A 13,003-nucleotide genomic window follows, 5' to 3' on the forward strand; every position below is an offset into this window, starting at 1 on the left:
ATATAAAAATAACATGAAATTTTCATGAAAATTGCATGTTATTTTTTTACCATCTTGAATAAGCTATTTCACATAGCGGATGTTTATACTCCACAAGACATACATATATATATATATACAGTATATGACCCTTGAATATATGAAACTTTTAAATGGCAGTGTGTATTTATATAGCTATATTTTAGTTGATTTTGTAGTTATCTTCCTGTAAATCAACTACAATAAAATCAATACATTTCCTTTCTGGATGTCTAATGTCTCTGGTGGTTTGTGGTCTGTGTTTGTGTGAATATTGACACTTTACCGGCACCTTACTTTTTAATCTAAAGCTGTAATAAATGCAAGGTTTTAGGTCAAGGAGAGATGGATATGAACTGCAAGAGATAAAAAGCATTCAAGCAGGTGTGAGAACACATGTTTCCTGTGATAGGCCCGAGTGATGTCCATCACAGGACCCTTGGGAAGCTCCTAGGATGTATATTTACGCACACAGACACGCATAGACATACACATGAGACAGACTCATACAAGCAAAAAGACAATGGGCCTCATTCATGAAACATTCCTAAATATAGGAGTAAATTCTGAGTAATTCTCGTGTAAAACGGACCTTGGTTTCCGTGATTTTGGTCTATATAGCTAATTTTGCCCTTCATGACAACTGTGAGGGGGGTGAATTTTTTTATAACTCATCCGTTTAAATTATATTAAGCCTTAAAGTTCTGCATAATTAAGGGCGTGGCCACTTGAGTGACAGGTGGATTGCCGCTGCTGTCATCACCGTCGAGCTAGGTGGGCGTGGCTTCAGCAACCTGCTCCCGCGTCTTTGCCCGTGCTGCCAAGATGGCGACGGCCGCCTCCGCCCACTTTTAAGCTTCAAAAACGCTCTTCGGAAATCTACGGATGACGTCACGGACACTACGTCCATGTTTTTATACAGTCTATGGTTTTACCCAAAGCTAAACAGTTTAGCAACTCTCAGCTACCAAAAAAATAAAAAATAAAATTCCGGCCCAACGTCCTTGTAAAATATAATGGCAGTGCATCAAATTCAGTGTCATCAGTTTGCCTAAATGAACACAGAACGTTTTACGCACCATTTACACGTGGTAGGGAGCAGGTGTAAATTTCTTTCCTACCAACTAACATTTTGAAAATATGAACATTTTCATGAATTCGAATGTTTACGTCAGAATGGCTTTACGAACGATTTACACAAAAATTCGTTCCGCTCGTGTTTCATGAATGAGGCCCATTGACTTTTGTGGCTGTTGTTGTATTCCAAGTTCAGATAACTTGTACAATACCAGCTCTAGGAAATGTTTTAAAGTTTAGTTCATTTATCACTACAATCTTACAGAACACACACCGTTTTAATCCCAAAGTCAAATTATTGTATGCTTCTGTCTATATTGTTCCCTTTAGATCAGTTGGTGCTTGTATTCTGAAATCTCGTCCATAGATGACGTTTTGTTCTCACACTGTCATTCTTCTGGACTTTGCAGTACCAGATAGAGAGGCTCAAATCATGCTGAAGGTTCCATGAGCTTCTGAAACACAGGGATGTAAAATGGCATTATCCCACCGCCTCTCACCCCGTCCACGCAAAATGGTTTAAGCCGAAGCGATGCTTCTGTGGGCCACTGGCTAATCCTCTTTCTTGAATAAAACCAGTGGCGGGAGCGCTACATTGCTGGGCAGTGCGATAGTGCACTAGTGTGACAAGCCATTAAAGTGCCGTGCTGTCTGTGTGTTTATTTACATTCTTGTCTTTCAGATCCACCACAGAGCTTTTATTGCTATTGCCAGCGATCACTCTAAGGTACTCTGATCTGACACCCACAGGCTGCTGTTCTGCCGAAGCTCTTTTGCATCAGACATAATGAGACGGGTAGGGCGTCATGTTTTGATGGGGGTGGGCATGCTGGTTGCGTCACGTGCGCCATATCTTTTAAGAGGGTTACTTATGTTTGTATTCTTTCTTTCTTACAAAAGTTAGTTGCAGGGCAGTGGAGTATGTTCAAAAGGTACTTGAGTCCTGAATCAGAATCTACCAATGCCCCCTGGTGGCTTCAAAGACATGCTGCAATATCTAAAACTGTACATGGTTCTTTTCTAAAGTGGGAAAACTTGAAGCAAACCTGTTCAAACATATGAGATTTTTTTCACACTTCTGGTTCAGCAATTTTACAGTATATTATTTGTGCAAAATGTTAATTCTCAGTTGAATCTGACCCACCTGTCTTTCATTGAAATGTGGTCTTGTTTCAGTGCCGCACAAGTAACGGGAGAAGCTCCAGATGTTTGACGGCCTCCAGATCACCTTCATCGCCTGCAGTGGGACTGAATTTCATCTCGGTCAAGGCGAAGAAAAGTGGGATTGCTGTCATACGGATCAGAAAAAAAACGTTTGGTGATGTATCTCAAACTGTATTTTTTGAAAATTACTACAGAGAACATTCAATTATTTTATTAATAACTTTTTATACATTTTATTAATATTGAACAATTTTTTAACTTTAACTTTTAGCAACCTGATGCAACACACTAGACTGATAAAAATGCTTATATTCATATTACTTAACATTAATTACTTTTTAATTATTTTAATCAATTTTTTATACTTCAGTAAAAAAGAATCCTCAAAATAATAAAAATTTACTTTAGAAGCAAAAATGCTAAATATATTAAGACTTTTATTGTATTGTATTTTATTTTATTTTTTATAGAGTGTTTCTAGAATATAAATATACTGAAAAATCTTACTGCACTCATTAAGAGTAGGGTTTTTGCAGTGTATCCCTTAAAGGGATAGTTCACCCCAAAATGAAAATGTTGTCATCATTTACTCTCCCCCACGTGTTGTTCCAAACATTTCTTTCTTCTGTGGAGCATAAATTATATTCTGATAAATGTTTTTTTGTTTTGTTTTGTTTTTTTGCACATAAAGTGGAAGTCAAATATCATATTTTGTGTTCAGCAGAAGAAATAAAGTCATACAGGTTTGGAATGATGTGAAGGTGAGTAAATTATGACATAATTTTCATTTTGGGGTACACTATCTCTTTAACCAGTGGAAATGAAACTTGTTATGGGTCATCCATAAATCAAAACACATTAAACAGTCTAAAAATTATCCATTCTTGAAACAGATACAATATTTTCAGTTCACTAAAGTGCAGGAGGAGGCAGACCGAGTATCCTGTTCCCATGTGCCTCAGTGCAATGTGGCTTCCTTTTACCCCTGAAAGCCAGAACCCTCTACAAACGGTGTCAGAGTAATCAGCAGTGACTTGAAATATGTGGCGTCATTGAAATCTGGATTCTGTGACTAATGTTTTTATAATCCTCCTTTGAGCAGTGGCCTGTTTCAAGAAGGCATTGGAGGTATTCAGTTTTGCATTCCCTTTTAGGTCAAAATCTGCCTTTATTAGCATAATTTAGGTGAGTTGTCTATGTATGAGGCCTAGGATATATTAATAATAGTCAAGTTGTATTACCATCCCTGTGTAACTCTAAAGACTGCATGATGCCCACTGAAAGCAGGGCCAATTTGATTCAGATGGCAGGAGATACAATTGTTTCTACATGACTGGCCCACAGATGCCTGTATTTCACCACTTAGACATTGTGGCCATATCCATTCAGTGTCTACACATTCATTTAGTACTAAAAGAAGTGATGCTGCACATAGAACATCTGTATCACTTTAGAGGTCTTCTGCATCCTATTAGAAGTGTAGACTTTATTTTACAGCCTATTGGGGTTTCGAATGCATATATAAACCCAACACATTCACTATATGGACATTCCTTTTGGCTCTACACTGTACGTCTTGCATGTGTCTTGCATATCAATATGCAGTCTGCAGTAAAAATGTAGATGTGCTGTACAATAAAGAGCCTTGCTTTCATTTATAGACATTCGGAGGAATCTACAAGCTGTAAGAAACCTTCTTTCAAACCAAACTTTTAAAACTGAAGCCTCCTTCTATAAACATTTCAGTGTTACAGAAATCCCTGTAAATCTAAACCTTTTGTAGTAGGAGCAGCACACTCCTGGAGTTCCCAGAATTCTCTTTGACAGCATGTTGTGCTATACGAGACAGCCGGGCAGACATATAGAAATCTAACAAGACTTTTTCCTCTGCTCAGCTTGTCTGGTTAAATGGCGAAGAAAGACATGTAACCATGGTGAGATGATAGTAAAGCTCCAGAAAATGATGGGGGGACACTGGAAAAGGTTTTAGTTTCTTGGCCAGTAATAAATGTAAAGAATATTTGAGTACTACAATAGAGTCGGACACAGATCAGTCCTCAGCAGAAAGCTGAACAGGTGGTCACTGAAAACATAGACAGAGAATGTGAAATAATTCTGTGGTGTAGATTTCACTGATAGGGCCCAAGGGGTTATTTGCTGCCTTGTTCCTTAGGAAGCCCAAAATATTTCAAGACCTTATATCCTGGGAAATACGGACAGAAATTTACTTCAACAACTGCAAGCCTCCATTGAAATGAATAGTTCACACAATTCAAATTGCCATAATTTACTCTCCCTCATGTTGTTTCTTTCTTTCTTAGAGCACAAAAGGTGAAGATTTGCAGAATATCTGGTCACACTTTTCAACTCAACTGAAAGAGAGAGAGAAAAAAAACTTAAAAAGCATCATAAAAAAGGTCCACACAATTATTTATTTATTTATTTATTTTTCTCACTGAAAATCTTTGATTCATTCGAATCATTCTCAGTTCACTGAATCATCGTTCTGGTCGCAATAGCTATCAGCTTACTGGAGGGGAAGATTATCGTTGAATAATAAATTAAATTTTGGCCTATTTGCAACACAAAGTTATCATGTGCTTTGTCATGTGTCTTTCACAAGACTTGAAATAATGCATACAAACTGCACAAACCACTTCTGCATCCCTTTTGAAGCCTGAAAGGGACCAATAAAAAGCCCAGATTACCAAATTAAATATACTATAATGTTTATGAAGGATGGATGGATGTAAAGAGCCAAAAAAAAAAAGTTCAGTCATCGAGGCCTCTGTTTGCACACAGTTGTCCAGTAAATGCATGATTCTAATGCAGTAATACTTACTTTACTTTTACTTTTAGTCATTTAGCAGACGCTTTTATCCAAAGCGACTTACAAATAAAAAAAGTAATTAAAACTAAAAGCTAAAACTCTATAAATACTATATATGTATATATATAAATATATACACATTTAAGAAAATAAAAGAAATTAAATAAAAATGACAAATGCATACAACAACATTTCAAATCTAAACATTTAAATGAAAACAAAAACATAAAGCTAAAAACAATTCAAAATATTAAAAGCCAAACACCAAAAAACAACTACATATGTGTATGTACAGCCACACACATATACATGTACATATATATAAATGCATTCAATATATATATATATATATTATTTCATTTCCATTTTGTATGTTGAAGTACTGAAATAACTCAAATTATATAAAACTAAAACTTAATAAAAAACCTATATAGACATAATAAAAAACTAATAAAATGACAACATTACTACAACTGTAACTAAAACTAAAATAGATAACTAATACAAATCAAACTACATTAGTTTATCAGTAATCCTAAAAAAATAACACTGAGCCAAACACACATGCTAAAATAACAACTTACTGACACATAGTAAGAAATGGTTATAAAAAACTGAAAAATACTATTAAGACAATAGACTGGATGACACTAAAAGATGTCTTTTGTATCTTTGTTTCAGCTCTGAATGAGAGAAAAAAAACCCTCTATAATATGTACATAACTGTACATATACCATCAGGGCTTTTTTAAGCAAAGTGTGGGCCGTCTGTGGGTTTTGGTGTGTGAATGAATGTGTGTTCACCCACAGATCGCATTTGTGTGTAATCATAGATTCATAATGACAGACTACCTTAAGATAAGATGGGAGGTGTCCAGAGCAGATGCTTCAGGTGCGAGATAAACTGGAAGCTTTGTGAATTTGATCATGTCGGATGGACAGCGTGTGTGTGGTTCTGCTTAAGTGAGCCTGAAGAATTCCTATGGATCTCTCACTGGGAGAATGAGCTCCTTTCATCACTTGTTTGCCATTTCTCTCTTACACAGGAAGTTTTAAAAAAGATTGGATGCAGGCTTACTGTCTCTTCTCTCTCCCCCACAAACCTCTCCTTTCTATACAATAAAGGTATACAGGCACACACACACACACACACACACACACACACACACACACACACACACACACACACACACACACACAAACAAAAAACAACTTGGACAAAATAGTATCGTTGTTGCTTAGCAAGTTTTTTGGCCCAACTCCAGAGCTCATTACAAAACTTCCTGTGTGTCTTCAGCTAGATGGATGTTTTTCCAGAGTGCATATGGCCTGTCTTCAGCTTGTCTACTTTGTGCCAGGTGCACAGAGTGGTTAGATATTTCATTGTGAAATAGCATTTCAACAACCCATGTAACATGACATTAAGTTCTTTATTTTCATTATTTTAGAATTTTTTAATTTACATTTAAAATTTGTTGGTAAATTTTTGCATATCTATCTATCTATCTATCTATCTATCTATCTATCTATCTATCTATCTATCTATCTATCTATCTATCTATCTATCTATCTATCTATCTATCTAATTTGATTAAAGAAAGAAATAAAGAAAGAAGGTTTGTTTATGACAGAGAGAATAATGCCTATTTAACCTCAACATCTAAACCTTTCACCCGCTCAGACATGATCTGGGAGAGGCAAAAATGAGAAAAGGCTCTGCATCAGGTACTAATGGAGCTTGACGAGCAGAAGAAATCCCTGTGGTGTAGAGCATCATGTTTCCCCCAGCCGCTTTTCTGAAAAACTGTTTTATCTGTCATCTACCCATCCCATTGCTTCCTTCAGCTGTACACGTATAGAGTGACGACAGGCAAGGACACGTAGCACCGTTAGAGTCAGGGCTGTCAGAGGGGACCTCCTGCATAGCCCTCTTTTTCCTGAGGGATTACTGAGGGTGTGGGCCAGGGTCTGGAGGGGTTGTTGGTGGAGGTCCCAGGGTGGAGAGTGAGTGGCGTGGAAAGTAGAGCTGGCGTGAGGTGCCAGGAGGGTTCTACCACATACTGCATGCTCCCCGTGCTGCCCCTTCACAGTCACATTGGTTTCGTGCCGTGCAGCTGCCAACCCATCTTTTCGGGCCGGCCGCCTGGGCTGTCTCTCTGTGGTGGGTGCTCTTTCACATTCAAAGCAGTCTCACTGAGTAACCACACATTCCCATACAAAAACTCAAAGAGAACCCCATGCACCCCCTCCTGCCCCACGCCAAGCTAAGCATAGCTTTCCCACCAGCGGCAGACAAGTGTGTTTACCCCATACCATAATGCGACAGAGATGGGCGAATTCCTTCCACGTACTCTCCTTCGGCGAGGGCACATTCCAAGCTTTGTGTTCCAAACCATAAGAACTGCCCTCATATTTTTAAACACTAGGCACGGAAGTGACAAGTGGTCTGATAACTGCTTTTGACAGGATTTCAACACATCTTTGAAACAAAATAATTATACTGTGTATAAATGTAAATATTATTAAATAAAAAAATATTGAACTTTATATTACTATAATGTAATAAAATATATTTATAAAATATTTCATTATATATAAAACTTACTATATAGCAAAAATTTGGATTCGCCTAATTTTTGAAGTTTGCATCATTGATTCTGCTACTTTCCTGTTTAACACTGTGAAGCTGATTTGAAACAATCTGTGCTATAAGGTATAAAGGTGACTTGGCTATAGTGTTTGGTTTCGGATAAGTTCCTTGTAATATATGCTTTTATTTTTTGCAGACCATATTCATGTAATGAAAGCTGAGCAAATCAGTCATTCTGTGTTGACATTGTTCTATTTAATGTCTAAAAGATTTAATTGAACATTTTATTTATTTAATTTTATTTCATTTAATTTCTATATGACATATATCAATATATGAAATATATTTCACATATATTTATTCTTACCATAAACACAGCCAGCTAGAAGAATTTGAGCACATGGTTCTTTAACACAAAAGCTAAAACAAATGTGGGGTTAAATGTCTTGCTCAAGTATATAAGCTAATGTCAGGGACTGATCCTACATCTCTTTTATGACACAAAAGTCTGACTCGCTTTACACAGATCTCTGACCTCAAAAACTGCGTAAAAGCATCTTCCAGATCTTTAAAACACAGCTAGCAGTGCTATAAATGACACCCTGAACAATACATATATTCTAGATTGAATGTTTGTTAGCAAGCAACTGGTTATAAAGCAACCAAAAAAGGAAACTCACTTTTTAAGCCAGACAGCTGCAAGACTCTCGATGCTCATTCATTCATCATTCCTGTGCTTGCTCCCTTGTCTCATTCTAAAATTCATAGTTTGTTTGGGTTAATTATCTTTGGTCTTGCCATTTCTGAACTGTTGAACTATGTGTGATTCATTGGGTCCGAAGTCAATGTATAATCATTCCCTCTGGACTTTGCTTTTCATTCCCACAAACTCTCTAAACTAATAATTGTTGGTTCGCTTTTGTTTCATTGCTGATTCAGCTAATTAGAGATTAACTTCAAGAGGCTTGTCCTGGGTCTTGGCAGTGCCACCTTTTGATGGAGCAGTTCTCCATGTGCTTTGTGAACAGCCCTTTCAAACAGATCTCCATCCATTTCCCTCTGCCTTTTCAAGGTGGCAGATTTGCAGACCTCGGCATCCCTGGACTGTGATTGAAAATCACATTTGAAAAGAAGAGCACATCTGAACACCCCCATTTTCTTAGGATCTAGCTAAATGTGTGAGGTGGGGCTGCTCTTAGGTTTTTTTGTGGTTGCCTTTTTTTGGGGACTCGCCTTATGACAGGTTGGCGATAATTCAGGCTTTAGATCCAGTGTGTGCTAGTCCACTACTGAACAGCAGGTCGGCTCGCAGCCGCTCTGACATTCTAATCATAACCCTGATTGCATGCCTGCTCAGAGAACTCCATGAGCTCCTGCTATCCCAGCTCTCTTTGTGTGACTGGAGAGAGATGAAAATGGGATTAAAATGGTGGATAATGGAGGGAGAAAAATCTATTTCACTCTGAAAACCACTGAGAGCTAAGGCTGCACTGGCGTGTCACAGAAAGTGTGTGAGGGTATGAGAGGAAAAAACAACAAAATAAAACAATTGTGCATGTGAAACATTTTTTTCATTTGTATCTTGCAACAGTTATTGTGGTGTAGTGGAAACACCCTAGGCATAATGGGATTTTGGACAATAAATGGTTTAATTTAATTACATAAAAACTATGAAAACATTTATTAAATAAAAATGAACATTAAAATATTAAAATATATTAAATATTATATATACATGTTAACTATTAAGTTTAAAAAAAATAAATTGATACTTTTCAGAAAGGATGCAATCAATTGAGGAAAAGTGACAGTAAAAATAATTTCTATTGTTAAAAAAAGATTTCTATTTTAGTCTTCTTTAGTCTTTCCATTCATCAAATAATCTTGAATATGTATATATATATATATATATATATATATATATATATATATATATATATATATATATGGATCATCAAAGTGTGCATACCACCATCCTTTCTTGTTCTGAGGGTCTTTGTATTGGTCTCCTGGTCGGATGAAGGGAATGCGAAAGAAGCGCTGCTGTCTGTTCATGACGATCTCTTGCTGCCGGGGCACCACAGGCACAACCGGGTTCTGCTGGGCTGGAGGAGGACAATGGGATGACAACAATAGCATTAATAGTGTTACAAAAAACATCTAAAGTTTGAAACAGAGTCTAAAGTTTGGCGCCAACCAGCCATAGCAAAACTTGTATTATTCAACTATTAAAGAAACCAAAAAAAAAGTATCACAATTTCCACAAAAATTAAGCAGCACAACTGTTTTCAACATTGATGAAAATAATAAATGTTTTTTTTTTTTTATCAAATCAGCATATATATATATATATATAAGGATCATGTGACACTAAAGACGGGAGAAATGGCTTCTGAAAATTCAACTTTTTTTTCAAAGCAATAAATTACAACTTAAAATATATTGAAATTGAAAAGAGTTCATTTAAATGGCAAAAGTATTTCATAATATTAATGTTTTTACTGCATTTTTTATCAAATATATCCGGCCTTGGTGAGGATAAAAAAAAAAAATTGAGTATGATAAAGATTTATGCTGATATTGCAGAACCTTACAATTCTATAGCCAGGAAGGAGAGCTGAAACATGCGAGCATTCCCATGAAAAGAGTGTAGTGGAATTCCAGACCACTTGACAGCTCTCACCCTTTTGATTGTTTGCTCCGGCCGTGGTAATCTAATAAATGTTTAAGACTAAAATCAATTTGCAATGCTTGATGGGCATCTCTGTGATTCAACTTGTTAAAAGAGAGAGAGAGAGAGAGAGAGAGAGAGAGAGAGAGAGAGAGAGAGAGAGAGGGAATATATCAAATATATCCGGCCTTGGTGAGGATAAAAAAAAAAAATTGAGTATGATAAAGATTTATGCTGATATTGCAGAACCTTACAATTCTATAGCCAGGAAGGAGAGCTGAAACATGCGAGCATTCCCATGAAAAGAGTGTAGTGGAATTCCAGACCACTTGACAGCTCTCACCCTTTTGATTGTTTGCTCCGGCCGTGGTAATCTAATAAATGTTTAAGACTAAAATCAATTTGCAATGCTTGATGGGCATCTCTGTGATTCAACTTGTTAAAAGAGAGAGAGAGAGAGAGAGAGAGAGAGAGAGAGAGAGAGAGAGAGAGAAAGGGAATACTCTTACAAAAAGAGTGAGCCCAAGAAAAATAGTCTGGCGAATAATGACTCCTGGAGTATAAATCTTATTCATGGCACACAAAGTGGCCATTGGGCGAATAGAGACGAGAGCCGTAGTGCTCTCATTATCTGCTTGGCTTTCTTCTGAAGAGTTCTGGGATTGGCTCCCTTTATGTGAAACAGCAGGTATCAGAAGAGTGTCAGGTCAAATTGAGGGCCCCCACTTGCCACCTCTCTTCATGCACTCATTCTAAGAGAAACCGACCTGCACTCCACTGTTGTAAGAGAGCAAAACGGTGAGAGGTCATTCAGAACTGAGCATTTTGTTTATTTGGACTACCTGTCAGTATAAATACTACGTTTATGTTTTTAAATTTAAAATTTTTGCACTTAAGTTCAATAATTCTAATGAATTATTATTGATTATGTGTTTATTTGTGCACTTTTGCTTCTGAGTTAAAATAGTAAAATCTGTGGTGCAGTATTGAGGGTCTAGTCCTGAAATCTCAAATGGCAGGCTTGATCTTAGCTGAATGTTACTGTATTGCCGTCTTTGATAAAAGCTAGACCATAGCTGTCTTCGGTGGCAAGAACCCACTCATTACAGAATCACAGACAGCCTTTTTATTCAGATTATAGTTGCACAATCCCTTTGATTTGCCTTGTCTCTGCTTTTGCCCCTTCATAGTTGAGAAGAGCGTCAGCCCTGTGGGAGGCTAGCTGCTCTCTCAGAATGTAGAATGGAGCTCCCCACTTAACGCTGCAGCTAATCGAATAACAGCCCCAGCATGGTGCCCAGCGTGAGTGCTCTCCCAGCGGGATGGTGAGGGCAGCTCACTGGGGTCTGCAGGTACTTTTCATCCTGCCTGGCAGGCGAGCTCTAGCATCCTGCTGCTGGAAATTAGTCGTCGACTGGCCTCTCTTTTTGCTGGTGTCAGGCGTGGGCCCCTGATGAGAGATTTGTTGATATGATAACTCGATTAAGCCTCAGGCTTGAGGTGGCAGAGAGCCAGTACGAGGAGACTTCTACTCGTCTGGAGACTAGCGTCTCCAGTTAGCAATAGCTGTAACCTCAGAACTAGTGCTGTCTGGATGACAGCGTCGGTCTCAGGCAGGTAATCCTTGGATAAGGAGGATAACGGAGGTAACAGAGGGTCATCTTATATTAGCAAAGCTAAAATGAAACATTATAGGAAGATTTTGAGTTCAGTGATGCTTCCAAGTTAACTTTAAGCATTTGTGGCATTATACTGAAAATAAAATAAAATATTAAATTAAATAAAAGTGTCAAAATACTCACTGTTTCAATAATATTTTTCACTTCTATTGTAAGTGCCTCAAAGTAATCTAGAAACAAAATGAGTCAATATTATTATACGCAATTCTACAAATGGGTGTCAAATGAGTTTAACTTGTATTGGACATAGAACTTTCCTTTAAATTGAATTATTTTGCCTTTATCCAATAAAGTTCTTTTGGCATGCAAAGAGAGTCAATATTGCCCTTTTTCTTAGCCACTGTGGTATTATTTCCCCCTGAACTGTTCTTACTCAACACTCTCAACAGCCATTAATGTTTCTTGACCCTTAGGGAGTCCAGTCAGAATTTCTCCCATGTGAGAGAAGTGGGAACTTATTGGCACACAATACGTATTTTCTGCCCTCTCGAATTATTTGTGGCATGGTGTTTAGGGGCCATTCAGTCAATTAACTTCACATCTCTGATTTACCAAACAACAGTGTCCAGCAATATGGGCAGGCTAAAGACCAAACAGAAGCCTCCCCTTCCCAGTTCAGCTATTGAAGACCTTCAGAAAAGACACCAAACAAAGGCCAGCCCCTCTCTGTCTCGATGGCTCCTCTCTTTGTTGCTTCTTCGGCCTTCATAAAGGAAGAGGGACACTCTTGTTTGCCCAGGAGGTGGTTTAATGGCCTTGGGTGTAACAATGGGGCCACATTCAAGCTTGCTAGAGAGACTCATTGTATGGGGCTGCTACCAAAGAACCAGGTCCAGGGACATTCCCACTGGGCCTAGTGAATGGCAGGGAGGAATAGGGGGTAGGCTCAGGGGTAGAAAGGCGCCATTGAGGTGATAGGCAGGTTCCATCTGCCCCCAGTGCCTCCTTACCTAGACTTTCGAGAGGCAGGGGCC

At 37.9% G+C, this 13,003-nt stretch overlaps 1 long non-coding RNA gene across 1 annotated transcript; it reads left to right on the forward strand.

Moving 5' to 3' along the window:
* Nucleotides 1-1,821: 1,821 nt before the first annotated feature.
* Nucleotides 1,822-4,677, forward strand: LOC107582846 (uncharacterized). The gene is made up of 3 exons (XR_001608980.1): nt 1,822-1,891; nt 2,272-2,408; nt 4,581-4,677. It is a non-coding gene; the product is annotated as an uncharacterized lncRNA (long non-coding RNA).
* The last annotated feature ends 8,326 nt before the right edge of the window (nt 4,678-13,003 follow it).

The sequence above is a fragment of the Sinocyclocheilus grahami genome, unplaced genomic scaffold (assembly GCF_001515645.1).
Source record: "Sinocyclocheilus grahami isolate Dianchi unplaced genomic scaffold, SAMN03320097.WGS_v1.1 scaffold47.1, whole genome shotgun sequence".
Lineage (NCBI taxonomy): Eukaryota > Metazoa > Chordata > Actinopteri > Cypriniformes > Cyprinidae > Sinocyclocheilus > Sinocyclocheilus grahami.